The sequence below is a fragment of the Emydura macquarii genome, unplaced genomic scaffold (assembly GCF_026122565.2).
Source record: "Emydura macquarii macquarii isolate MOO-44397 ecotype Brisbane River unplaced genomic scaffold, CSIRO-AGI_Emac_v2 contig_1002, whole genome shotgun sequence".
NCBI lineage: Eukaryota > Metazoa > Chordata > Testudines > Chelidae > Emydura > Emydura macquarii.
The window spans coordinates 646,039-672,893 of NW_027131139.1; the positions used below are offsets into that span (position 1 = coordinate 646,039).

Genomic DNA, 26,855 nt, shown 5'->3' on the forward strand with positions numbered 1-26,855 from the left:
TCAGCAGCTTTAAGCTTCTCATTGTGCCTTTTATACTTATTTTTCAGCTTAGTATATTTTGTAGCTGTCTCTGCCATATTCCAAGAATCATGGGCCACAAAAACATGAGTAACAGAAAAGTTGCCTGCAGTGACATCTAAGGCATTAGTAAGTCAAAGAGTGTGGCTTCTTACCTTGTCACTCTGGTCATGGTAATACATTATGTGACTGTGACGCTATCAAGAGTGGTTCACAACCATGAGTGCCAATCTTAGGGGAGCTGTCAAAAACCAAGGCAGACACCTCAAACTGGTTGTTTGTTCTATAATTAGATTTCACCAACCCAGTAACAACTGTGAACTCCTGAAGCACTATAACTGTCTTACCACAGAGTCACAAACAGTCACCTGGGCATTCCAGTCTATCTTGCCACCTAGACAAGCTGGACTAGTGATAGTTGGTTGCCATACCAAATATCATAAAGATTTAAGTTGCTTCCAGTCCCAAGAGACAAGTTACTTATCCCTGGTCAATTTGAACCTCAGATGTCACACCAAAGACTACACTTGTAGCCAGTCCTATAGTAAACTAAGTATTTATTAATTAGGAAAAGGAAAGGAGAAAGTTATTTATAGTTTAAAGCAGGCAACATATGAGTTACACTCTATGGTTCCAAAAGGCGATAGAGTTGTAGTAATCTGTCTACTGAATATCTTTTACAGCCAATCGAGCTTGACCCTGGGGTCTCTGGATTCTCACAGGGCTGGAGCTAGGAAACAAAAGCAAACAGCAAAAAAATGAAGAATTTTCATATCAGCTATCTTTGTTTCCAAAATTCAAACTGATGGGATGAGCTTCTTGCATGCAGCACCTTCATGGGTGTGAGAACACCATTATCCCAGTCCTCTTATTGTGATGTTTCACAATGGCCCAGTTAGTTTGGATAGCCCATCACGATGGGCAAGGGAATCACTCCTCCTACCTGGATTCACAAGGTCAGAGCACACCGGCATTTTTACAGCTATAAAGCAAAACTTACATAGTACTTGATAGCAGGGGATGCAGACGTTACAAGTCAGATTAATGCATGCAGCAACTTGCAAGCATTTTATAGAGTCTAAATACTAAACATCTTTACAAGTCTAACACCTATCTTGAATATACAGGTGAGCTGGTCTGGTTTCCAGCTGTGAATTTGTCAGTGCTCAGCTAACACCTACAGCATTGGCAAGAGCTGACACCTGGTCTACTAACATCACAGTGACATCCCCTGCCTGAACTCTAGATGTTAAAGAAACAGATGCCCCAGTAACTTGCTTATGAATGCCGCATATAACTGAGGACACAGTGGGATGTCCCCACTCATCCAAGGTAATGTTGGTAAGAATCTTGGATGAATAGGAGGAGGCTCAATATCCCTATTGGGGGTGGAGAAAAAGATTCCTGCTGGTGGACTGCTCCTTATTCCCCAAGGTCAGCTCTTCAAGCCTCTGCACTGCCTCCTCCTACTCACTGCTGCCTCCTTTCCCTTGGTCATACCAAGTGCAATACCCAGGGGTTCCTGTACTACCCTGAGAATTGGGTTCCTGACCACTGTATGCTTTAGCCTCACCCACTAGGTCCCTATTACCCTCCAGGGCATAGGGAAAAGCACATTCTACTTTTTCAGCCAAAGTCTGAACATTAGCATGACCCCATCAAATTCCATTTTAACTGCCTTACCTCTGGAAGTAGTACATGTATAACAAGTTGTGGGTAGCCTAGATCATCATGAGATGGATTATTCGTACCTAGAGAATAAGTAAAAAATGTTGCTCTTCATATTCTGCCAGGAGCTTGTTAGGTTCTGCTTAACAGCATTGACAATGGTGATTGCTTTGTCAGACCCAAGTAAAATTTGGATAATCTCTGAACACAGGAACTGCCACTGTCCCTGACCTCTATAGCCCAGTGAAATATGAAGCCCATCTCCAGAGCTAACCCCCTTCTTCAAAATTCTCTCCCAATCTCTTCTAGTCAGATCACAGAATTCAACTTGCTCTCTAGTTTTCATGAGCCACTTTAACACATCCTCCCTGCCCTTGCCTCTGGGGCAAGAGCCTATTTCTTTCATTATGGCTGATATTTCCTCTGGTGAAAGGTTTCCCTAAAGTGAAAAGGGAACACACAGTAAGCAGCGATGCCAGGCGACTCAGACCTGACATCGCTGCTTATAGAATCATAGAATGGTAGGATTGGAAGGGACCTTGAGAGGTCATCTAGTCCAATCCCCTGCACTCATGGCAAGACCAAGTATCATCTAATCCAGTCCCCTACCCCCAAGGCAGGGCTAAGTATTATCTAGTCCAGCCCCCTGCACTCATGGCAGGACTAAGATTTATCTAGACCATCCCTGACAGGTGTTTGTCTAACCTGCTGTCAAAAATCTCCAATGACAGAGATTCCAGAATCTCCCTGGCAATTTATTGCAGTGCTTAACTACCCTGACAGTTAGGAAGTTTTTCCTAATGTCCAACCTAAACCGCTCTTGCTACAATCTAAGCCCTTGCTTCTTGTCTTATCCTCAGATGTTAATGAAAACAATTTTTCTCCCTCCTCCTTGTAACAACTTTTTATTTACTTAAACTTATTACATTCCCTCTGTCTTCTCTTCTCCAGACTAAACAAACCCAGTTTTTTCAAACTTTCCTCGTAGGCCATGTTTTCTAGACCTTTAATCATTTTTGTTGCTCTTCTCTGGACTTTCTCCAATTTGTCCTCATCTTTCTTGAAATGTGGTGCCCAGAACTGGACACAATACTCCAGCTGAGGCCAAATCAATACAGACTAGAGTAGAATTACTTCTTGTGTCTTGCTTACAACACTTCTATCAATACATCCCAGAATGATGATGTCTTTTTTTGCAACAGTGTTACACTGTTGACTCATTTAGCTTGTGATCCACTATGACCCCCAGATCCCTTACCACAGTACTCCCATTTTGTATGTGTGCATTCTTTCTTTGACAGGGTAACAAGCCTTGTGGACAGGAGGGAAGAAGCAGATGAGGTATATCTCGACTTCAGTAAGGCTTTTGATGAACTCCTCACATGACCTTCTTATAAACCAACTAGGGAAATGCAGTCTAGATGGAGCTACTATAAGGTGAGTGCATACCTGATGAGAACTATTCCCATAGAGTAGTTATCAGTAGTTTACAGTCAAGCTGGAAGGGCATATTGAGTGGGATCCCACAGAGATCAGTTCTGGGTCCACTTCTGTTCAATATCTTCATCAATTATTTTGATACTAGCACAGAGAGTACACATATAAAGTTTGCAGATGATACCAAGCTGGGACAGGTTGCGACTGCTTTTGAGGATAGGATTAAAATTCAAAATTAACTGAACTAACTGGAGAAATGGTCTGAAGTGAATAGGATGAAATTAAGGACAAATGCAAATAACTCCACTTAGGAAGGACCAATCAGTTGCGCGCACACACAATGGGAAATGACTGCGAAGGAAGAAATACTGCAGAAAGGGAGCTGGAGTCATAGTGGATAACAAGCTAAATATACTTTTTGCCTGAGACTCACTCCACCATGCTGAACGGAGGCATCTTGCATTGCTGCTAGCCCAAGACCCCTCACATGGGATCACCGTTCACCCGAGCCAACATCACAGACATCATAGCTTTTTTGGCAAAACTGGGCATTTGGCCCATTTGCTCCTGCCCAAACATTCCTTCCTGCCTCCCTTTGCAAGGTAAATGGGACAAATCCCCAGTTTTGACAAAAAAGTGTTGACACCCTGGACAGAGACTAAAAAGGGAACTATTCTATGATTCCATGATTCTGTTTTGGCCAGAAGATTAGGGTTGGAAGGGACCTCAGGAGGTCATCTAGACCAATCCCCTGCTCAAAGCAGGACCAACCCCAACTAAATCATCCAAGCTGGGCCTTAAACATTTAAGGATAGATTTTCCACCATCTCCCTTTGTTACCCATTCCAGTGCTTCACCCCACTCCTAGTGAAAAAGCTTTTTCCTAATATCCAACCTAGACCTCCCCCACTGCAACTTGAGACTATCGCTCCTAGTTTTGTCATCTACTGCCACTGAGAACAGCCTAGCTCCATCCTCCCTGAAACCCCCTTTCAGATAGTTAAAGGCTGTCATCAAATCCCCGCTCGTTCTTGTCTTCTGCAGGCTAAACAAGCCCAGTTCCCTCAGCCTCTCCTCATTGGTCATGTGCTCCAGCCCCCAATCATTCTTGTTGCCCTCCGCTGGACTCTGTCCAATTTGTCCACATCCTTTCTGTAGTGGGGGTGAGAGGTGGGGACTCAAAACTGGACACAGTTCTCCAAATGAGGCCTCACCAGTGCCGAATACAGGGGAATAATTACTTCCCTTGATCTGCTGACAATGCTTCTACTAATGCAGCCCAATATGCTATTAGCCTTCTTGGCAATAAGGGTACACTGTTGACTCATATCCAGCTTCTTGTCCACTGTAACCCCCAGGTCCTTTTCTGCAGAACTACTTCCTAGCCAATCAGTCCCAAGTCAGTAGTAGTACATGGGATTCTTCCGTCCTAAATGCAGGACTCAGCACTTGTCCTTGTTGAACCTCATCAGATTTTTTTTTGGACCAATCCTCTAATTTGTCTAGGTCACTCTGTATCCTATCCCTGCCCTCCAGCATATCTACCAGTCCCCCCCATCTTAGAGTCATCCGCAAACTTGCTGATGGTGCAATCCACACCATCCTCCAGATCATTAATGAAGATGTTGAACAAAACTGGACCCAGCATCGACCCATAGGGCACTCTGCTTGTTACCAGCTGCCAACTAGACATCTAGCCATTGATCACTACCCATTGAGCCCGATGATATAGCCAGCTTTCTATCCAACTTATAGTTCATTCATCCAACCCATATTTCTTTAACTTGCTGATCAGAATACTATGGGAGAGCATATCAAAAGCTTTGATAAACTCAAGATATATCACATCCACTACTTTCCCCACATCCAGAGTCAGTCATCTCATTATAGAAGGCAATCAAGTTGGTCAGACATGACATGCTCTTGGTGAATCCATGCTGACTGTTCCTGATCACCTTCCTCTCTTCCAAGTGCCTCAAAACGGGTTCCCAGAGGACTGCTCCATGGTTTTTCAGGGGACTGAGGTGAGGTAGATTGCTCTTTAGTTCCCCGGATCTTCCTTCTTCACTTTTTTGAAGATGAGCACTATATTTGCCTTTTTTTTTTTTTTTCAATCATCCTCCAATCGCCATGAGTTAAAGATAATGGCCAATGGCTCTGCAATAACATCAGCCAACTCCCCCGGCACCCTCAGATGCTTTGCATCCGACCTCATGGACTTGTACATGTCCAGCCTTTCTAGATAGTCCTGAACGTGTTTTTTCAGCACTGAGGGCTGCTCACCTCCTCCCCATTTCCCCTCCTTCCCTTCTGATGGAAATGCAGTGTTTGACATGGGTAGCTGATCCTCTTTGTGTGAATTAAGAGCTTCTGCTCTGCTGAACTAAATGCTTGGAGATGAGAGCAGCTAAGATATTTTTAACAAGTTTCAGCAGAGCTCAGACTGTCCGCACTATTGGCCTGGGATTGTTCTCTCTGCCTTTATATGCAGCACAACTGGGAATCTGCATGTGGCCAATGTTCTCCACCCAGATAAAGGACAGTTACAAAAGGGAAACCTACAGCCAACTCAGAAGTCCTGCTTCTCTCACTTGTATCAGGGAAATTCAGGAATAGCTCCATTGTAGACAACAGTGTAGAGAAAGAAGGATGAGGTGCAGAGCCCTTCAGACAAATGTATTCCTTACTGCTGGGGAGGAATTTCTTTTTAAGCCACATGCCAATATCCTGTGTAGTCTGATATCAAGGAGGTGAAACAAAGACCCGTTTCATCTCTGTCACAGCAAAAACATAAGCTGAGGACAGAAAACTGCCAAAGGACTCAGTGCCCTGATGTGCACTTTCTAAGGGCAGGGGGAAGGGGCAATGGCACCAGCATATGGGGCATTTCTCCAAATGTGCAGTTTGAGCACTTTGAAAAATCCAGTAAATCTTCCAGAAGTAGAAATACAGGGCTGTTTACCCTGGAAATCAATATTCAGCCTCTCCAAAGAGTGGCCTTCCTTATTCCTTGTAGCTGTTCTGATGTCATGTCCTTACTCAGAAGGAGCTTCAGGGGGAAGGGACCTGGAAGCTCATATTTCCCCCCACAATGTGACACAGGCCTCAACTGGCATTCCAAGTCCCAAGACAATTGACTTTGTAGGTCCAGATTATAGCACTGGGAAAATTAAAAGCAATGCTTTTAAATAAAAGCAATGTTTTTAAAATAAATTATATTTGTGTGTAGCAGGGGGGAGCGGGGTTTGAATGTTGGGTACTTCCCTGACTACATGACTTCAAGTTTGTACCACACGCTCAATCCCGGGCCTTCATGGGGCATACCAGTGGTCAGGTGGATGTGGCTCCATATATGCATTTTACAGTACATAGAAAAGAAACCTATATTGAAAGGTCTTCTGTGCATAGAATGGGCATAGCATTTCCTGTGAATGCACCAGCTGTTGCAAGCTCTGGCCATGTTTAAACTAGGGATGTAAAAGCATAACATTTTAAACAGTTGATTACCATTTAAACTGGGAGGGGGGGCATAGCTGCAGCTGGGCTTGGCTCCCTGTGAATGGCAGGGTGGCATGGAGCCCAGAGTGAGGGGAAGGGGGCACAGCTGGGCTTGGCTCAGCTTCCTGTGAGTGAGAGCTGCTCAGCTATGACTCTGCACACGTGAAAGGGAGGAGCCGCAACTTGGCAGTGAGGAGCCAAGCCCAGCACAGCTTCCCCCGCTACATGCATTCAACTGTTTAAATGTTCTATTTTTAGAACATTTAAATGGGTTTTTAATTAAACTAATTTTTACATCCCTAGTTTAAACTGATGAGTGATATCAGAGTGTCCACACACAAAGTTGCACCCGTTTACTAAATCAGTGCATCACCATACCTTTAGATACACTGGTGTCATTATGTATGTATATCAGGCCTCAAAGTTGAAGGCCATGTCTACATGACAAAATTATGGTGACCTAACTTACAGCGACATACAGCCACCACAGTTATTAAATCGCTTGTGTTGTGTCAGCGGTTCACTTCTGTGACACCCTGCACCCCCATGTTTACCCTTACTTTCCATTAAATACACAATTATACTGTATGTCAGATAAGATGTCTTTGGTATGCTGAGGTACTGATTATTATTGTTGTAGTAATATGTCTGTTGCAATGTTTTGTCTATGATTGAGGCTTCACTATGTAATATTCCCAAAAATGTGTCCTCATGGCTTGAAATATATCCAGGCAAAACTCTTCAGGAGTAGAGGAACAATTCACACCTCATCAAGATGTTTATAGGAGAAACCCAGCTCAGCCTTCCAGGAACAAAGGACTGGCCTGAACATCAAGTGAGGATCAGTTGGACTCTTGAGTGAGTCACCTCCCTTCCTTTGGCCAGCTTGGAAGCATGACAAGGTTATGCTCACTCAATCAGGACATGAATGAGTCCATATAAGGATATTGTTTGTCACCTGACCCTGAGTGGTGGGCAAAGCCCTAGAGGGGAGAAAGAACATTATAAAAAGACATTTGCCATACTCTCTCTCTCTTCCACTTCCATCTACAAATACCACCAAGCAACTGAAGTGCTGACTAAAGGGGAGAACCTGGCTGAAGGGACGCCACCAGCCAGCTTGTGGTGAGAATGACCTAAGTTTAAGGGTGCTGAAAGTGTTAAGCTTAGTTTAGAATGTGTTTTGCTTTTGTTGCTCTTAACCAAATCTGACTTGTTATGCTTTAACTTATAATCACTTAAAATCCTTCTGTAGTTGATAATTTTGTTTGTTTGCTCTAGCTAAGTATATTTGGTTTGGAGTATATGAGAGACTTATATAATAACAAGGCTGGTGCACATCCATTTCTTTGTTAAATTGATGAGTTAATATAAGTTTACACTGTCCAGTCAGCATAACTGAACATTATAAGACAGAAGTTCCTAGGGTTGCATCTGGGACTGGGGGTAGTGACTGGGGTCATTCAGCTGCATAATCCAAATAGTGGCTGGCTAGAACCACTCACTCATTTATTTGGTATGAGCTTCCATGCTGGAGATTGTGCATGAACAGTCCAGGAGTGGGGGTTCTCACAGCACAGCAGAGTAAGATGGGCTCCAGGAGTGGGGGATTTGGGTGATGCAGCAATACACCAGTCCACATTGCATCATGGAACGTCACACTGTCCCCACCAGGAGCGCTTGTATTTATTGTATTGGCAGTGTGCAGCCTTGTGAGATGTCCCTGAAAGCCAATAACAGTCGACGTAAGCAACACAGTGGCTACACCGACACTGCATTGACCTAATTATATTGACTGACTCTATGCTGCTTGGAGAGGTTGTGCTACTAAATAGGTGGAGACACAAATTTAAGTGAAGATAAAGGCAGCTTACTACCTAACCATGTAGAGTAGATGAGGCCTTGGTCATAGAAGAGATGATAAATTAATAGCTCAGAGGGGTGAACTGTCTGTAAACAAAGGTGCTTCCTCTCTAAGGCAGCTGCTGTCATATCAGCTCAGAGTACCACTCCATAGAACCAGTATGAAAGTCCAATCACTTTTGAAATATTGGGTTTCCAAACTGATTATTTGTATTAACTATATGAGTTCAGGGACAGTCCAATTATATAGATTTTAGGTGAATCAGGACCGGAGATTTTCCCTAGCTCTGCACAAATAAAGTTACAAGAATCTGAACTTTAAAAGCAGGTTGTTTGAGTGGGAATGTACTTAGGGATCCCTTCTCCAAAGAACTTCAGTTTTGCACCACTATCTTTATCTGGGATCCTTAAATGTTATAGCAATTTTCAGATCAAGGTGATTATGCATGTGGTTTAGAGCACTTGAAAAAATCAGGTCTAGATAGAAAGCTCGTTCAATTTTAACTGTAATATGGCTAGAATCACCCCATGAGACAGCAAGCAGAAGTGGCGAGGACACGCATGTCCTTAACGCTCATGAAGCAAGGAATGCACCAATTATACAAGAATGCTCAATCACATTTATCAGTGGGTGACAGGCTTCCTGGGGTAAGATCAGGCTGTAAGTGCCTTTCTAGACAGAGGGAGACACTGCTAGAACCTCATTTCAGTCTACTGCTCCATTATATCTTATGTAGGAGGAGCAGTGAAGAAATCCCAGAATGCTTACTCCCCTGGTCAGAATTACTGGGAGTGAGCCAAAGGAGAGATGTAAGAATGATGTGCTGGATACTGAAGCATCTCTGCCTGACTGGGAAAGGGCTGTATGATGTCTGTAACCAACAAGTGCTGGAGTGGGTCTTAAAAAAACTCCTGAAACTGCAGATCCAGATTGCCTATTGCAGAGAGGCTGATTTAGGTTGAAAGAAAGAGCTAAGAGATTCAGCAGACATGCTTCTTAGTTTTTTTCAGTTTTCCTTTCATTCAAAAGAAAAAATGTGAAGGACCAGGATAGTGGCCATTGCTGAGCAGGGATGCACTATAGGAGTGCAACCTCCTCCCCACCAGGAGCACAACTGCCTGCCCCCTGCTTTCCACTCCCTGCCTCAAGCCCAAGTGCTACCGTGAGGCTCACTCCCTGCTTCCCTAAGGCTTCCAGCTCCCTGCTGGGCACATGGCTTCCCCCCAGCTCTTGGCTTTCCACTCCCCACAGAGAGCATGGCAGCCTCAGGGGCTTTCCCCACTTCTCTTGGCTCCCCTCTTCCCACCGGGAACACAGAAGCCACGCTGTGGGGAGGCAAGAGCTGAGATCCTGGGGGGAGCAGCTGTGCTTCTGGCAGGGACACAGGGAGTGAAAATCTGAGAGTCTCATAGCAGCAACCAGGCTCCTGGTGGAGAGTGGGGAACTGAGTGGACATAGCCTAGTTCTGAGAGGGTAGTGGGGAGCTTCAGCAGCCCCCGGGCTCCCAGTGGAGAGTGGGGAGCTGGGAGCTTCGGTGCAGCTTGGTTAGGAGTGGGAAGACTGGGCAGCAGCCCAACGGGGAGCAGCGAGCCCAGAGGCAACTGGGATTTAGCTGGCATCCCCTGCCCCTTTCTTATCAATTTAATGGCTGTAGCATGAAGCCCTGAAATTGACAAGAATGCCAGCCAACCGCTGATGTAAGTAACCACAGGGTCCACTTGGACACTGCGACACCCTAACTACACCGACACAAGCCCTATGCTTCTCATGGAGGTGGAGTTATGGTGTCAGTGTAGCAGGGCACTTACAGCAGTGGGAAGCTGTAGTATGTACACTGGCATAATTAGGTCACCATAAGATGCCTTTTGTCAACCTAACACTGTAGTATAGAGCAAGCCTCAGGTGAACACTGGAAAAACTGGAAGGGAAAAGTGGAGGCTACATGGAGCCCCTAGCATTTGATTACCACAGGCTGCAGCTTCAACCATGTCTGAATTGTCTATAGATCACCAAATAGGTTAATGGCAGCCATTAACACCTTCCAGCATTACAATGCCCTCCACTCTAGCACTGCCCATCCTTCCAATTAGAGCTGGGCAGAGATGTTTCCATTTCAGGGAGGTTTTTTTTCTATTTCAAAATTTGGTTTTATTCTGCTTCAGAACAAAAAATAAATAAAAAAATCAAAATTCTCAGAAAAAGGGGATGGATCCCTGGCTTTGGAGTAGTCTGTCTAGCTGTCCTGGGGCTGGGGACCCAGCTCTGGAGTTCCCAGTTTATGGTATTGGTGGGGGGGGGGAGGGGTGACAATGGGGGCATACTGAAATGCTGGCATAAGGCGAATGAGAGAACCCACAGAGTTCCTGGCAGGGAGAGGATGAGGTTTCAGGGATTTCCTTAAATAGAATGGGATGGGAGGGAGACTTGTGTCAAGGGAATGGCGCATACGAGAAGTGCCTGATAAGTTGGATGCACAACTGGTTGAAGTTGTACTCAAAGAGTAGTTATCGATGGTTTGATGTCAAAACAGGGAGGATGTATTTATTGGGGCCATGCAGTCCTCCATCTGGTATTATTCAATATTTTCATTAATGACTTGGTTAATGGGGTAGAGACCACACTTATAAAATTTACAGATGACACCAAAGTGAGATGGGGGGGTGGGGGGTTGCAAGCACTTTGAAGACCAGGATTAGAATTCAAAATGACTGCAAAAAATGGAAAATTTGTCTGAATTCAACAAGATGAAATTCAGTAAAGACAAGTGCAAAGTACTTCACCTAGGAAGGCAAATGTTGTCCATGTCTGCTGATGGTAGGATAAGAAGTAATGGGCTTAACCTGCAGCAAGGATGATTTAGCTAAGATATTAGAAAAAGTTTTCTAATTCTAAAGGTAGTTAAGATCTGGAATAGGCTTCCAAAGGAGGTTGTGGAATCCCCATTATTGGAAGTTTTTGAGAACAGGTTATGACGGAGTCCAACAGGAACCGTGCTCTAGAACCACTCAGGGTGAAGCCAGTCAGGACTGTAGGGCTTGGAGTCTGCCTCCCACCCCGGTTCTCCACACACCAGGGCAGCCGTCTCCTGAATCTGGCCTCAGAGTGTTCAGTACTTCTGCTCTGCCAGAACACCCCCTGTGAGTCCCCCTGGACAGGACTCTGGGGAGTTCCTACACGCCCCCAAAGGGGGCGTGCACCCTTCCTTGCAGTCAGAAGTGATTCACAGCCAGGGTGGAAATCAGAAGGGTTTATTAGTTCTCAGGATCACAGCGTAGAAAAACTTTGTTAGCAGATTAATTAGAAGTTACAATAGCTACCAAATAGAGAGTCTCAGAGCCCATTCTCAAGCCTTGCTCTTGAGACCCCTTATGAGGGCTTGGCCTTCCCAGCCAGCCACCCCCCTCCCAAGCCATCCCATTTTCCCTCCCCAGTCCTTCGACTCCTTCCCAGGCAAGGTGTCTACCCACTCCTGCCTCTGCCTGCCGCAATTTGTTACAACCTGTTGCAGCTGGTTGACCCAGGGCAGGGGGTCCTGGCCATTGTTTGTGTACGTGTGGCTGGGAAAGGCCCATCTGCCTTCTAAGGGCTTCTGCAATGATCACACACTTGAGTCCCATCATCAAAATACATGAACAACATATGGGGGAAACTGAGGCACGCACACACGAGAAAACCAAGAATATCTCCACTTCATCACACAGGTTAGACAAACACCTGTCCAGGATGGTCTAGGTTTACTTGAACCTACCTCAGCACAGGAGGCTGGACTTGATGGCCTCTCAAGGTCCCTTCCAGCCCTACATTTCTATAACTCAATGAGTGCAATGTGCTCAGTCTCCAGAAGCAACAAAATGTGTACCCCTCTAGCATGAAATGCCATGAGAATGAAGCTAAAGCTATTGAATTAGCCAGTGTGTATCTAGGCCTTACCTCACAGAGCAGTTTTGAAAATCTCTTGAATGCAAAATTGGAGCTGTGCTTCCCTGGTCAGAAAGATGCTCCTCCTAGGCAGCTTTCACTGACACAACTGTAATACAAATGCCTTCAAATCTCACCGGAGTGGAATCCACATTCTGATTATTGTATCCAAACCTCATCTTGCCTTGCTGCCTTCAGGATCCCCCTGCATCTGTATAATCCTGGTATGGAGGCAAGGGGAACTATACACACTTCTCCAGCACCTGGACTCTCTCAACCCAGACCCATTCACTCCCTATCCCAGGCCTGCTCCCATTTTCTGCCCAGATCCCAAGCTTGTTTACCATCAGTGTTTGAAACCAGGTGGAACTAGTTATACCTGAGGAAGGGAGGAAGGGCCATTTTTTTCTTTACAGCCCCATAGATGTGTATCACCCACCATTTGCCCTGCTTCCTCCTCTCAGGATTTTCTATTTTTCCCTGCCCCAAAATCACCCATCTTGGGCCACCAGGTCCTCCTGCATCCCTCCAATCCCCTGTCTTCCCTGTTAAAAATGTCCATGCCAGTCTCCAACTCAATGGAAGTGTTGCAATGGAATGCTAATCTGTATTATACTCTTCAGCCAGTAGGTGCCACTGTGTGTAAAATACCTAATTAAAATGATATACCTGGCAGAGCATTAAAGGATCTTATGATGAACCCTTCTGGGGTTTACAAGCAAGCTCTGTGACCAGTCCATATTTAGTATAGAGGAGCATGACATGGTGTCAGAAGTAAATTAAGAACAGAAACAGCAACAAGAGTTGCAAACAGATGGAACAAAACAACAAAGGTTGCAGGATCTCATCAATATGGTGCTCTTCATTGCCCCAGAGAACTTCAGTTTTGACATACCTTCAGGATGGACAGACTCTAAATAATAATTTGCAAGATTTCACATTGCTACCAAACTTGACAAAGAAAATGGAGATATCTTTTTAAAACTTTTAAAAATCATGCTGTGGGGAAGTAGGCAAAGCATATCTTTAAATCCTTTGACTTTACTGAAGGCAATCAAAGATACATATGAAAGTGTTCTGGCTACATTTGATGCATATTTTATACATCAGAAAAATGTGGTTTATGAAAGAGCATGTTTCCACCAGACAATTCAAGAAAGGAAAATGCTGAATGTTTTATAAGAGTTTTGCATACATTGGCTGAAAACTGATTTTGGGAATACAAAACATGAAAATATCAGAAACAAACTGGTTATAGGGTCAACAGATAAACTTTCACAGCAGCTACAATTGAAGAAAGATTTAACCCTAGCTACCATTATACAGAAAGCAAAGCAATCTGAGCTGGTGAGACAGCAAAACCTAGAGCAACTTGACAAACATGAAGAACCTGAATCAAGTTTGAAGTTGTTAACAACATGCAGCATAAGTGATAAAATTCATTACCCCTGAGGCAAGGAGGGAGAACTCCCATGCTCAGAGGGACAAGTTCCTGCCTATATGCATAAGTTGAGGAAAAAGTCATATCCCAAGAGATGATGCATGTCCAGCCAGGGGTGCACAGTGTAATACAGGCCTGTATTATACAAGAAGTCAGACTAGATGATCACAATGATCCCTTCTGGTGTTGGAATCTATAAATCTATAATCCTGGACCAAGTCTTCCTTAACTCTGAGGAACACTCTCTCGGGCTGGCTTTAAACTCATTTATAGTCTCCTCTTGAAGCATTTTATACAGAAGGCTGCAAACACCTTTGGGAACACACATGAGGGAAATGGAGCCACATTGAGGCATTTTGGCTTGGCCTGATTTTGGATTCCGAGTGTGTTGGAAGGTGGTGCCAATAGGATATATGTCACTGGCTATTTGTATCTCACTTGTGTTTTCCAGGGTTTATGCTGTTCTCACAGGAAAGGTTGTTTGCTCCTGAGACTTGTCTTTTTTGGCACAAGTCAACATTTTAAGTGCAAAACTACTTACAAAAAAAAAAGCTGATATATAAAATCTTAAGTTCTTCTGACAACCAGGAGATCTTTTGAAGCTGCAGCCCCAAGCGTGGGTGCTGAGCATTTGAAAATCTGGCTTCATGAAACCAGAATCTATCCCAGATGTTACACATGTGACTAGTGAATGCTGGGACAAGACTCGAGACTCCTGTCATTGCTACAACCTCCCCTGTCCACAGCATCACCCTGTATTATCCCATCGCCCAAACCGAAAGTCTGTCTGATGCTGGGGACAGTTTCCTTGTTTGAATTGTTTCACTTGTTTCTAGGTTCGTATTTCAAATAATTTTTCTCCTGCAAAGTCCTGTCCTCTGTGGGCTGCTGTGTTGCTGGAGTATGAGGAGGAACCCATCTGGCCTCAGTCCCATCAAATCACACTCCAATTCAGAGGCAGCCACAGCTGATCTCCATTTTCTGATTATTAACCCCAGACCTGCTCCATTGTTTTGGTCTGTCTGAAGCTATATATAGCTGCTTCAAACAACGACGGAGATGGGAGAGAGTGAGATTGTACTGGGGAGAACCATGTGCAGCTGTTGAGTTCCCACCACACACACTCCTCCCTCCCCCTACCCCAAGGGTATGCTCAAATGTTCCAGCAAAACAGGAAGAATCTATGGCTGGGAAATGAAGAACAGCTGCGGGAGAGAAGGAATGAAGTGTTGTACAGGGAGGCCTGACTTCAAACTCACAGGAAATGTATGAGATTTCACAGCCACTTTTCTAATAAGCTTTATTATTATTATTCCACCCTTATATTACAGCACCACCACCTCCACGCATCCTCCTAAGCTGTGACACCAAACTGTACTCAAAGGCTAGAGGCCCTCTCTAACGAAGGGAGCAGGGGCTCAGCAGTAAGTGAACAACCTGGATTTGCTGCCTTAATCCTCTGTCCCCTTCCCACCCATACCCCAGTTTGAATGAAAGAAAGAAAAGGTGTGTGAGCAGACAAAGGGTTTATGGGGCAGCTGATCAGTTGCAGTCGAAGCCCCTGGGTGGGGATAAGCTTATCTCCACAAACAGCAACAGGCCAGCTGGAATGGAAGCTTCTATCAGCCTGTTTCACAGCTAGTTCTCTCTGTTCTGTGTCCTTTGTAGCCAGGCTTATGCTTTCATTAGCAACAGGGCCAAGGGGATGGCAGTCACATGGGGATATAGTGGGAGCAGGAGCCACTGTCTCTTAAAAACACGCCCAGATCATTCCTTCTTAAGGTCTGTCATGCTGTCAACACATCCTGACTAGAATGAGTGGAAATCCTGCCTCCCATTCCACATAGAGGCTGCTAAGAGAATTCATGACAGAATTTCCCCAGTGTAGGCCATGGCCCTAGGCAGCCACAATCACAAGCCCTTGTGTAGGAGTTGTTCTGGGGCAGATTGGGGCAGGTCCTTAGCAGATGGTGCTTCAGGGATTCTGTACTGTGCTGCAGCTCAGAATGGCCTTGGAACAGCCCATAATCTGGAGAACACAAGGGCAACATCTCCACTCTACTTACATGTGTGTGCTGCACTGCCTTACTGCCTTCTTCCACCACATGGACTCAGCTCGCTCTGACTGGCCCTGCCAAGGTCTGTTTGTGATCAGTTTCTCTATACAGTCTCTTAACCTTTCTTGGAATTTATTTCAAGTCAAGGAGTCAACGTGTAACTAAAAAATTGAACTACATTTGCTGCTAACAGGCTTGGGCAGAGGTAGGACAGCATGGACTCCTCTGGAGTGAGGTTCCAGGGGGTGTGGCACCTATGCCAGACACTGCTCTGTCAGAAGAGAAACAAGGGGCTGCCTTCAAGAGGACTGCTCTTGTGATTAAAGCTGGAGTGGGACTCTGGAAGTATAGGATCAGTTCCTGGCTCTGCCACAAACTCCATCTGCGATACTGGGTAAATCTTGTGGGACCAGATTCCCAAAAGTACTCAGTACCTAGCAGACCTCCATTAGGGGAGTGTGCGGTTCTCAGTGGGAGCATCTGGGTGCTGAGCACGTTTGCAAATCTAGTTCTTAACCTCTCTGTGCTCGTTTCCTAATCTGTTAATACTGAACTAGCTCCCAGGGGTATTGTGAGAATAAACCCATAATATCTGAGAAGTGCCCTGACACTATGGTGATGGGGCCAATATAAATACTCAGATAGAGATGAGACTGAAGCTGGGCTAGGAGAATTATGAAGGAGTTAGGGTGTTGGGGAAAGTGGGCATGACTGAGAGAGGAAAAGGTGATTGAGCCTTTGTGTCCTCAGAGTCCTGAGGGTTAAAGGGAAAAAAACGAAGCAGGAAATGTATCATACACAAGAAAGTGTGAAGGGCTGAACATACCTTCCTTTCCGTGCTGTGCTCATGGGAGGGCATTTATCAGATCATTAAAGAAACCACATTTCCTCTCTCTGCAGGTGCAAAGAACTCAAGCTCCAAACTGTTCCAGTGTCCCTCATCAGCCCACGGCGGGACTCAGAAGGAACTGAATACTAACAGCAGCCAAAACCAGAGTCAGGACAATGTGCTCGGAGCCCATTGCTGACGATTAGGGTTAGAAGGGACTTGATGAGGTCATCTAATCCAACCCCCATCTCAAAGCAGAACCAACCCCAACTAAATCATCCCAGCCAGGGCTTTGTCAAGCTGCAGCTTAAAAACCTCTAAAGATGGAGATTCCACCACCTCCCTAGGTAACCCATTCCAGTGCTTCACCACCTCCTAGTGAAAAACTTTTTCCTAATATCCAACCTAGACCTCCCCCACTGCAACTTGACTCGCTCTTTCCTGTAGTGGGGGACCAAAAACTGGACACAGTATTCCAAATGAAGCCTCACCAGTGCCGAATAGAGGGGAATAATCACTTCCCTTGATCTGCTGACAATGCTCCTACTAATGCAGCCCAATATGCCGTTAGCCTTCTTGGCAACAAGGCAACTGTTGACTCATATCCAGCTTCTTATCCACTGTAACTCTCAGGTCCTTTTCTGCCAAACTACTGCCTAGCCAGTCTGCATTCCCCGGTCTGTAGCAGTGCGTGAGATTCTTCTGTCTTAAGTGTAGGACTCTGCATTTGTACTTGCTGAACCACATCAGATTTCTTTTGGCCCAATCCTCTAATTTGTCTAGGTCATTCTGTATCCTATATCTGCCCTCGAGCACATCTACCACTCCCCCCAGCTTAGAGTCATCCGCAAACTTGCTGAGGGTGCAATCCACGCCATCCTCCAGATCATTAATGAAGATGTTGAACAAAACTGGGCCCAGCACCGACCCCTAGGGCACTCTGCTTGTTACCAGCTGCCATTAATCCATACATTGAGCCATTATCACTACCCATTGAGCCCAATGATCTAGACAGCTTTCTAGCCACCTTATAGTTCATTCATCCAACCCATACCTCTAACTTGCTGATAAGAATATTGTGGGAGACCTTATCTTTGCTAAAGACAAGGTATATCACATCCACCACTTTCCCCACATCCACAGAGCCAGTCACCTCTTCATAGAAGGCAATCAGGTTGGTCAGACATGATTTGCCCTTGGTGAATCCATGTTGACTGTTCCTGATCACCTTCCTCTCTTCCAAGTGACTTAAAATGGATTCCTTGAGGACCTTCTCCATGATTTTTCCAGGGATTGAGGTGAGGCTGACCGGTCTGTAGTTCCGTGGATCCTCTTTCTTCCCTTTCTTGAAGATGGGCACTATATTTGCCTTTTTTCAATCATCAGGGACCTCCCCCAATTGCCACGAGCTTTCAAAGATGGCTCTGAAATCACATCAGCTAACTCCCTCAGCACCCTCAGATGCATGCATCTGGCCCCATGGACTTGTGTATGTCCAATCTTTCTAAATAGTCCTGAACCTGTTCCTTCAGCACTGAGGGAGTTCACCTCCTCCCCATTGTGTTCTGCCCAGTGCGGTAGTCTGGGAGCTGACCTTGTCTGGGAGCTGACCTGCAGACAGAGGCAAAAAAGACATTGAGTACCTCAGCTTTCTCCACATCCTCTGTCACTAGGTTGCCTACCCCATTCTGTAAGGGGCTCACATTTTCCCTAATCTTCCTCTTGTTGGTAACATACCTGTAGAAACCCTTCTTGTTCCCCTTCACGTCCCTTGCTAGCTGCAACTCTAATTGTGCTTTAGCCTTCCTGATTTCATTCCTGCATGTTCGAGCAGTATTTTTATAATCCTCCCTAGTCATCTGACCAAGCTTCCACTTCTTGTAAGCTTCTTTTTTGTGTTTAAGCTCACCAAAGACTTCTTTGTTAAGCCAAGCTGGGCACCTACGATATTTACTCTTTTTTCTGCACATCAGGATGGTTTATTCCTGCGCCCTCAAAAAGGTTTCTTTAACATACAACCAGCTCTCTTGGATTCCTTTCCCCCTCATATTAGCTTCCCAGGGGATCCTGCCCATCAGCTCCCTGAGGGAGTCAGACTCTGCTTTTCTGAAGTCCATGGTCCGTATCCTGCTGTTCTCCTTTCTTCCTTTTGTCAGGATCCTGAACTCTACCATCTTATGGTCACTGCTGCCTAGGTTGCCATCCACTTCTTCTCCTACCGTATCTTCCCTGTTTGTGAGCAGCAGGTCAAGAGGAGCAGGGCCCCTCGTTGGTTGCTCCAGCACTTGCATGAGGAAGTTGTCCGCAACACTCTCCAAAAACTTCCTGGATTGTCTGATCTGCTGTATTGCCCTTCCAGCAGATGTCAGGGTGATTGAAGTCCCCCATGAGAACCAGGTCCTGTGAACTGGAAACTTTCCCTAGTTGACTGAAGAAAGCCTCATCTACCTCGTTCTCCTGATCTGGTGGTCTATAACAGATACCCATCATGACATCACCCTTATTGTTCTTGCTTCTAAACTTAATCCAGAGACTATCAACTGGCTTATCTCCAGTTTCATACTGGAGCTCAGAGAAATCATAATGCTCTCTTGCATACAGTGCAATTCCTCCACCCTTTCACCTCTGCCTGTCCTCCCTGAACAGTTTATACCCATCCATGACAGTGCTCCAGTCGTGTGAGTTACCCCACCAAGTCTCGGTTAGTTTTCTCAGCCTCGCCTTATAAGTCATGCTCCAGCCCCCTAATCATTTTTGTTGCTCTCCGCAGGACTATCTCCAATTTGCCCACATCCCTTCTGTAGTGGCAAGTCCAAAATGGGACACAGTACTCCAAATGAGGTCTCACCAATGCCGAATGGATGGGAATAATCACTTCCCTCTATCTGCTGGCAATACTCCTATTAATACAGCCCAATATGCTGTTAGCCTTCTTGGCGATAAGGGCACACTGTTCATGCATATCCAGCTTCTTATCCACTGTAACCCCCAGGTCCTTTTCTGCAGAACTGCTGCTAGCCTGTTGGTCCCCAGTCTGTAGCTGTGTATGGGATTCTTCCATCCAAAGTGCAGGACTCTGTACTTGTCCTTGTTGACCTTCATCAGATTTATTTTGGCCCATTCCTCCAATTTGTCTAAGTCATTCTGTATCCTATTCCTAGACTCCAGTGTATCTACCACTCCCCCAACTTAGCGGCATCTGCGAAGTTGATGAGAGTGCAACCCATCCCATCCTTGAGATCATTAATGAAGATGTTGAACAAAACTGGCTTCCGGACCAACCCCTGGGGCACTCCATTTGTTACCAGCTGCCAACTAGACATCAAGCCATTGATCACTAACCGTTGAGCCCAATGATCTAGCCAGCTTTCTATCTATCTTATAGTCCATTCATCCAACCCATACTTCTTTAACTTGCTGATAAGAATACTGTGGGAGACCATATCAAAAGCTTTGCTAAGTCAAGATATATCACTTTCATCACTTTCCCCATATCCACAGAGCCAGTCATCTCATTATAGAAGGCAATCAGGTTGGTCAGACATGAATCCTGACTGACTGATCACCTTCCTCTCTTCCAAGTGCCTCAAAATGGAATCCTTGAGGACCTGCTCCATCATTTTTCTGGGGACTGAGGTGAGGCTGACCGGTCTGTAGTTCCCCAGATCCTCCTCCTTCCCTTTTTTTGAAGATGGGCACTATATTTGCCTTTTTCCAATCATCCGGGAGCTCTCCCAATCACCACAAGTTTTCAAAGATAATGGCCAATGGCTGTGTAATCACATCAGCCAACTCCCTCAGCACCCTCGGATGCATTGCATCTGGCCCCAAGGACTTGTGCATGTTCACCTTTTCTAAATAACCCTGAACCTATTCTCTCAGCACTGAGAGTTGCAGACCTCCTCCCCATTCTGTGCTGCCAAGTGTAGTAGACTGGGAGCTGACCTTGTCTGTGAAGACAGACACAAAAATAAGCATTGAGTATTTCATCTTTTTCCACATCATCTGTCACTAGGTTGCTTCCCTCCTTCAGTAAGGAGCCCAAACTTTTTCTGACCTTCTTCTTGTTGCTAACATACCTCTAGCACCCTTTTTGTTACCCTTTTATCACTTGCTAGCTGCAACTCCAGTTGTGCTTGGGCTTTCCTGATTTCAGTCTTGCATGCTTGAGCAGTATTTTTATATTCCTCCCTAATCATCTGTCCAAGCCTTTACTTCTTGTAAGCTTCCTTTTTGTGTTTAAGATCACCAAAGACTTCTTTGTTAAGCCACGCTGGTCACCTGCCATATTTGCTATTCTTTCTGCACATCGGGATGGTTTGTTCCTGCACCCTGAATAAGGTTTTTTAAAATACAGTCAGCTCTCTTGGACTCCTTTCCCCCCTCATATTAGCCTCCCATGGGATCCTGCACATCAGCTCCCTGGTTGGGCTGAGAGTTTCTTATGGCACCACTGCAGGTCTCACAGGCCATTGGTTAGATTCCCTTGTATATTGGAACCAACACTTTAACACTGTTCCTTGATTCTAGGTGCCTTAAGAAAACCATTGCTAGATGAGATAACATGAGATGATATACTAGTTGGATGTTTGTTCAAAGCCCAGTTTATGTGGCTATGACTCTGTTTTCTGTGCACATCTTTAAATGTAGTAACTCTAGACAGAAAGTAGGACAGAGTTAGGCGAGGATGCGCTGCAGAGAGGTTTTTACAGAGTGAGACACTGATTCATTTTTGCCCTGCACCCTGAATACTCAGCAGTGCAAAGTGTGGGCAAGAAGGATGTAAAATGCTGCTGCCGATGTGACCAACTGGAGAATTTTTATTTGGTAGCATTTTTCTGTACTCATGCATTACCATTGCTCCTCACTGAGCTGGACTAGCAGAGAATGCTACAGTTCATGATTGTGATCCATTGGCAGAACTGGCAGGAGTGGTGGTGGGCAAGTGGCAATACAGATCAGGAGTAAGTTGTATCAGCAGAGATTGCAGAGAAGTATATACCCCAAGCATGTCTTCAACCAGCACAATGAGCCATGACTAAAAAGAAATGTTTCTGTGCGCTGCTGGAAATGAGCTGTGGGAAGCTTCTGCTGTTGTCCAGCATCATCTCTCACCCTGATCTTTCAGAACCAGGGTCAGAGGAGTTCCCAGTGAGGGGCTGTTCCCACTAGACAGTTGCTAGAGATGCAGATACATTTAAACGGGGCTAAACCTTGTTTTAAATAGTTTTAGCGTCATTCAGTAATTTACCAAAACAAGCTAAACTGAATTAAGTAAGTGTTAAGCAGGTTTTAAGTGTACATTATTTAGGGATTTGCACCAGTTTAACTGGCCTGGTTTAAAATTGATTTATCAAAGCTGGTCTAATTTTTCTCCAACCCCTTCCCATAGGGAGATCATTCCACAACCAAATGCAGCTCACTGCAGTGCAGTTTCCCCTAATTTTCAGCCATTTTTTTCTAAGCACAATTTCATCCCATTCCCCCTAGTTACACCATCACTTATCAACACCCTCCCCCTGGGTGTTTACACCCTTGTGATACTTGGAGACAGTTACCTAGTCATTCTTATTGTTCCTTTAAGGCCCAGCGCCGAACCACTCCAGCAGGAGGCCAAGATATCTGAGCTGATATTTCCTGTCTTATGTGTGTTGTTGCAAGACACCTTCATGGGGTTGCTAGGAAAGTATCCAGAGATAAATGATCTTCATCAAAACCAGGGAAAGCAGGAAATGGGACTCACTGGAGGAAGTGGGAGGCTTCATATTTTCTGCCTTGTCCACTTCCATGTCTAGAGGACACGACTAATGTCTGTACTGGCCATTTCCAGCCAGCCTACTCTTTATTGTTATAGAGAAGGTACTGGCTTGGCCTGTGATCTCAGTGCCAGGCCTCTTAGCCCTTCGCCTTCTTTTTCTCCATGGCTCTAACAGCAGCTGAGGGAAATTGTAACTGCACCTGAGTAACCACTGCAGTAGCAGGTGGCATGTCAGTTTAACGTCTCATCTGACAGTTCATTAAGGTGGAAAGTACAGAGGGGGAAAAGCAAACACCAAATTCTTCTCCAGGTCCCAGATGAGTAACAGAATCATAGAGATTAAGGCCAGAGGGAACCACTAGATCATTAGTCTGACCACTGTGGCAAGGGCAGCCTGTTTTGCCCTTTCATGGGTACTGTGCCTTCTTTGGCTACGACTATGATACACCTGGGTGGGAGCAACCCCTGCCCCAGGCCCCAACCCAGGGACCCTGTGTGGAGTAATCTCAAACTGCCCAGTCTATGACTTACTCCCTTCCCTGGGTCACCTGTGCTTGGCCCCACTGCTCACAGTCCGCTTCCTGGAACTGGGTGGGGAGGGGTTCTCCCACAGACCTGTGTCTTGGATCCCTGGCCATGCCCAGACAGGTACCCCCTTTTGTCTCTGGTACCTTTTGGGGTTGTGGTATGTGGCAGTGGTTGCTCCAAGTCCTATAGCCACTCCACTTCTCCTCTTAACTCCCTTCCAGCTGCCCCCATCTGTCTGGCAGGGAGGCTTTTAACTGCTGGGGCAAGCTCCTTGATTGGCCTCAGCTGGCCTAATTGGCCTAACTGGCTAATTGCCCTGGAGTAGCCCCAGCTGGATCACCCAGGGAACAGGGATTTGTTAATCCTGGGGCTAATATAGATCCCCTCCACTACTCTCCTGTAGCTATCTGTAGCCCTGTCACACCACTTACATATCACAGGCCACCACCACCACCCAGCACCAACACATTAAACACAACAACAGAAATGAGACCACAGTAAATGAGACCCTCCAGAGACATTATGTACAACAGGCAGAGAATAGAAGGGACCAAGGTGCACCAGTGCCTGAGGCCCCTGCAATGTCAGGGAAATGATTAAGTGAGATACACCCAGATAATCCTTGCAAGTGATTTGCACCCCACACTGCAGAGGAAGGCAAAAAAATGACAAGGTCAATGCCAATCTGACCTGGGGGGAAATGCCTTCCCAACCCCACATGTAGCAATCAGTTAGCCCCTAAGCGTGTGAACAAGAACCAGTCAGTGAAGAATCTGAGAGAGACAATAGTCGGTGCCAGTTCAGAGCCCTGACCTACCTCGTCCAACATCCCATCTCCCTGAAGCCTCAGAGGAATGAAATAAAAAATCCTCTCAGAATACACTTGGGGGAAAATAATCCCTTTCTGACCCCTGCCGATGGCCAGCTGAAACATGAAGCATGAGTTTTAGGAACATAAGATATGAACCAGAAGCAAGCCTCAGGGCTGTTGAGCCCTTCCCCTACCATCACAAGCAAACCCATCATACAACTGAATGTCTTTTAAAACAAATTAAGTTGTTTGTCTCTGCAACTCCTATTAGGAGGCTGTCCCAGAACCTTACCCAGCTGATGGTTAGAAAAGTTCTTCTAATTTCCAGCCTGAATTTATTCATGGCCAGTTTATATCCATTTGTTCTTGTACCGAGATTGTTTTTTAGCTTAAGTAGCTCTTCACCCTCTGATGTCTATCCCCCTCATGTATTTATAGAGAGCAATCATATCTCCTTTCAGCCTTCTTTTTTCAAGACTAAACAAGCCAAGCTCTTCCATTCTCTTCTCATAAGGTAGGACCGCCAATCCCCTGATCATCCTAGTAGCTGTTCTCTGCACCTGTTCCAGTTTAAATTAATCTTTCTTGAACATGGGTCACCAGAATTGTACACAGTATTCCAAATGCCAGTGCCTTGTACAGTGGCATTAATACTGTTGGAAATGCCTTGCCTGATCCATAATAGAACCGCATTTGCCTTTTTCAAAGCTGCATCACATTGGTGGCTTATAGTCATCCTGTTGCCGCAAGAGGAGAGAAACCTGGGTGCTTCCAACGGATGAGGCCTCCACCCTTGTAGCAGAATTCTTGTTATTAGAGCCTTATACTTTGTGTTATTGAATTTCATCCCATTTCTGTCATTCCTGTCTTCAAGGTCATCCAGATCTTCCTGTATAATATTCTGATCCTCCTCTGTATTGGTGATGCCTCCCAACATTGTATCATCAACAAATTTCATTAGCATGTTTCTTCTTTTTGAGCCAAGGTTATGAATTAAAATATTGAATACGATTGGCCCCAAGACTGATCCTTGAGGAATTCTACTAGTAACCTCTCTCTAGTCTAGTAATTCATCTTTCAGCACAACCTGTTGCCTTCTTCCCTTTAGCCAATTCATTATCCACCTGACAATTCTTGTATTGATCCCCATCTTCCCTAATTCAACTACTATTTCCCCAGATAGTACCATTTCAAACACTTTACTGAAGTCCAGATATACCATATCAACTGCACTTCCCCTGTCTAAAGAATCAAAGTTATTTTCTCAAAGAAGGAAATCAGGTTAATCTGGCATGATCTACATTTGGTAAACCCATATTGAATTACATCCCCTTTATTGTTCTCCTTAAACTCTGAGGCCAGGACAAGAAGCAATGGGCTTAAATTTCAGCAAGGGCGGTTTAGGTTGGACATTAGGAAAAACTTCCTAACTGTCAGGGTAGTTAAACACTGGAATAAATTTACTAGGGAGGTTGTGGAATCTCCATCACTGGAGATTTTTAAGAGCTGATTAGACAAACACCTGTCATGGATGGTCTATAATACTTAGTCCTGCTATGAGGGCAATTGACTGGACTAGATGATCTCTTGAGGTCCCTTCAGGTCCTACGAATCTATGATTTAATGAATTTAATTATTCTTTCCTTCACAATTTGTTCTAAAACCTTGAATGCTACTGAAGTCACACTAACTGATCTCTAACTGCCCAAATCACATTTTTCCCCTTTCTTAAATATAGGTATAATGTTAGCTAGTCTCCAGACATATGGTGCTATCCCAAATAGACAGATTTATTTAAAATCTTTGCTACTGGACTAGCAATTTCATGTTCTAGTTCTTTCAATACTCCTGTGTGAAAGTTATGTAGTATCCCCGATTTTGAGCGCATTAGGTTCTAAGTTTTTCTTCCACCTCAGATATGGTAATTTCCATTTCTAGACACAACATTTCCATCAGCTGTACTACCTACATGCACATGTTCCATATTAGCATCGCTACTGAAAACTGAGGTAAACTATTCATTCAGTTTTGGTGCCATATCTACATTATGATTAATCTCCTTCCCATCCACACTGAATAGTGGCGCAACCTCGTCCTTCTGTAGTCTCTCGTTACTTATATAACTAAAAAAACCACTGTGGTGAGGGAGGCCTATTTGGCCCCGTGGATCCTGCACTCTCTTTGGCTTATGCCAGTGGTGTGGCTGGGTGGGAACAAGGGGGGGGTCAGTCCTGCCCTCTACCCCGGGCCCTGACCCAGAAACCCTGTGAGGAGTAGCCTGAAACTGCTTAGTCCATGAGGGCTACTACTTTCCCTGGGTCGCTTGTCCATGGACCCTCCTGCTTGCGGTCCACTTCCTGGAATTGGGGAGGAGGGTTTTTCCGCCTTCCTCGCCTTGAGTCTCTGTCTCTGTGATCCTCCCGTGTGGATGACATCCCCCCACCTCAACTCCTCAGTTCAGTTGTCTGAGCGGCTGGGTCCTCCTTCAGGCCTTTGGGCCTATGTCCCTCGGCCCTGCCTGGATGGGCTTCTCCCTAACTCCCATACTTTGGTGTTGTGGCAGCAACAGTACTAGCTCCAAGCTCTGTAGCAGCTCTACTCCACTCCTTCACCCAACTTCTTTTCAGCTGCCCCTGTCTGCCTGAAACAGAGGCTTTTAACTGCTATGGCAAGCTCCTTAATTCGCTTCAGGTGACCTAATTGACCTGGGGTAACCCTGGCTGAATTACCCAGGGAACAAGGATTTATTGAGCCTAGGGCTGATATCTATGCCATTCAGCATGCTTCTATCTGGGCCGAGTCCGAGGACAGCGGAGCGCTCCCCCTCTCGTGCAGGTGAGCTGTGCTCGCCCTACTGCCGAAGAAGGGGGACCTCTGCGACCTTTAGAATTGGCATCCCATCTCGCTTCTTGGCATGGACTACAAAATCGTGGCCAAGGCCATCTCGCTGAGGCTGGGGTCCATGCTGTAGGACGTGGTCCATCCCGACCAGACCTACACCACCCCGGGCTGCACCATCTTCAACAAC

The 26,855-nt window shown here is 45.4% G+C and overlaps 1 protein-coding gene across 1 annotated transcript in view; it reads right to left on the reverse strand.

The window, feature by feature from the left end:
- The window catches only part of HDAC7 (histone deacetylase 7), a 235,609-nt gene extending 212,376 nt beyond the window's left edge, over window positions 1–23,233 (reverse strand). Inside the window, exons 1-2 of the mRNA XM_067544580.1 lie at window positions 23,160–23,233; window positions 22,289–22,408 (exon numbers count right to left, since the gene is read on the reverse strand). The gene's annotated coding sequence lies outside the window, so the exon portion shown is untranslated. The remainder of the gene's footprint in view (window positions 1–22,288; window positions 22,409–23,159) is intronic.
- Between the last annotated feature and the right edge of the window lie 3,622 nt (window positions 23,234–26,855).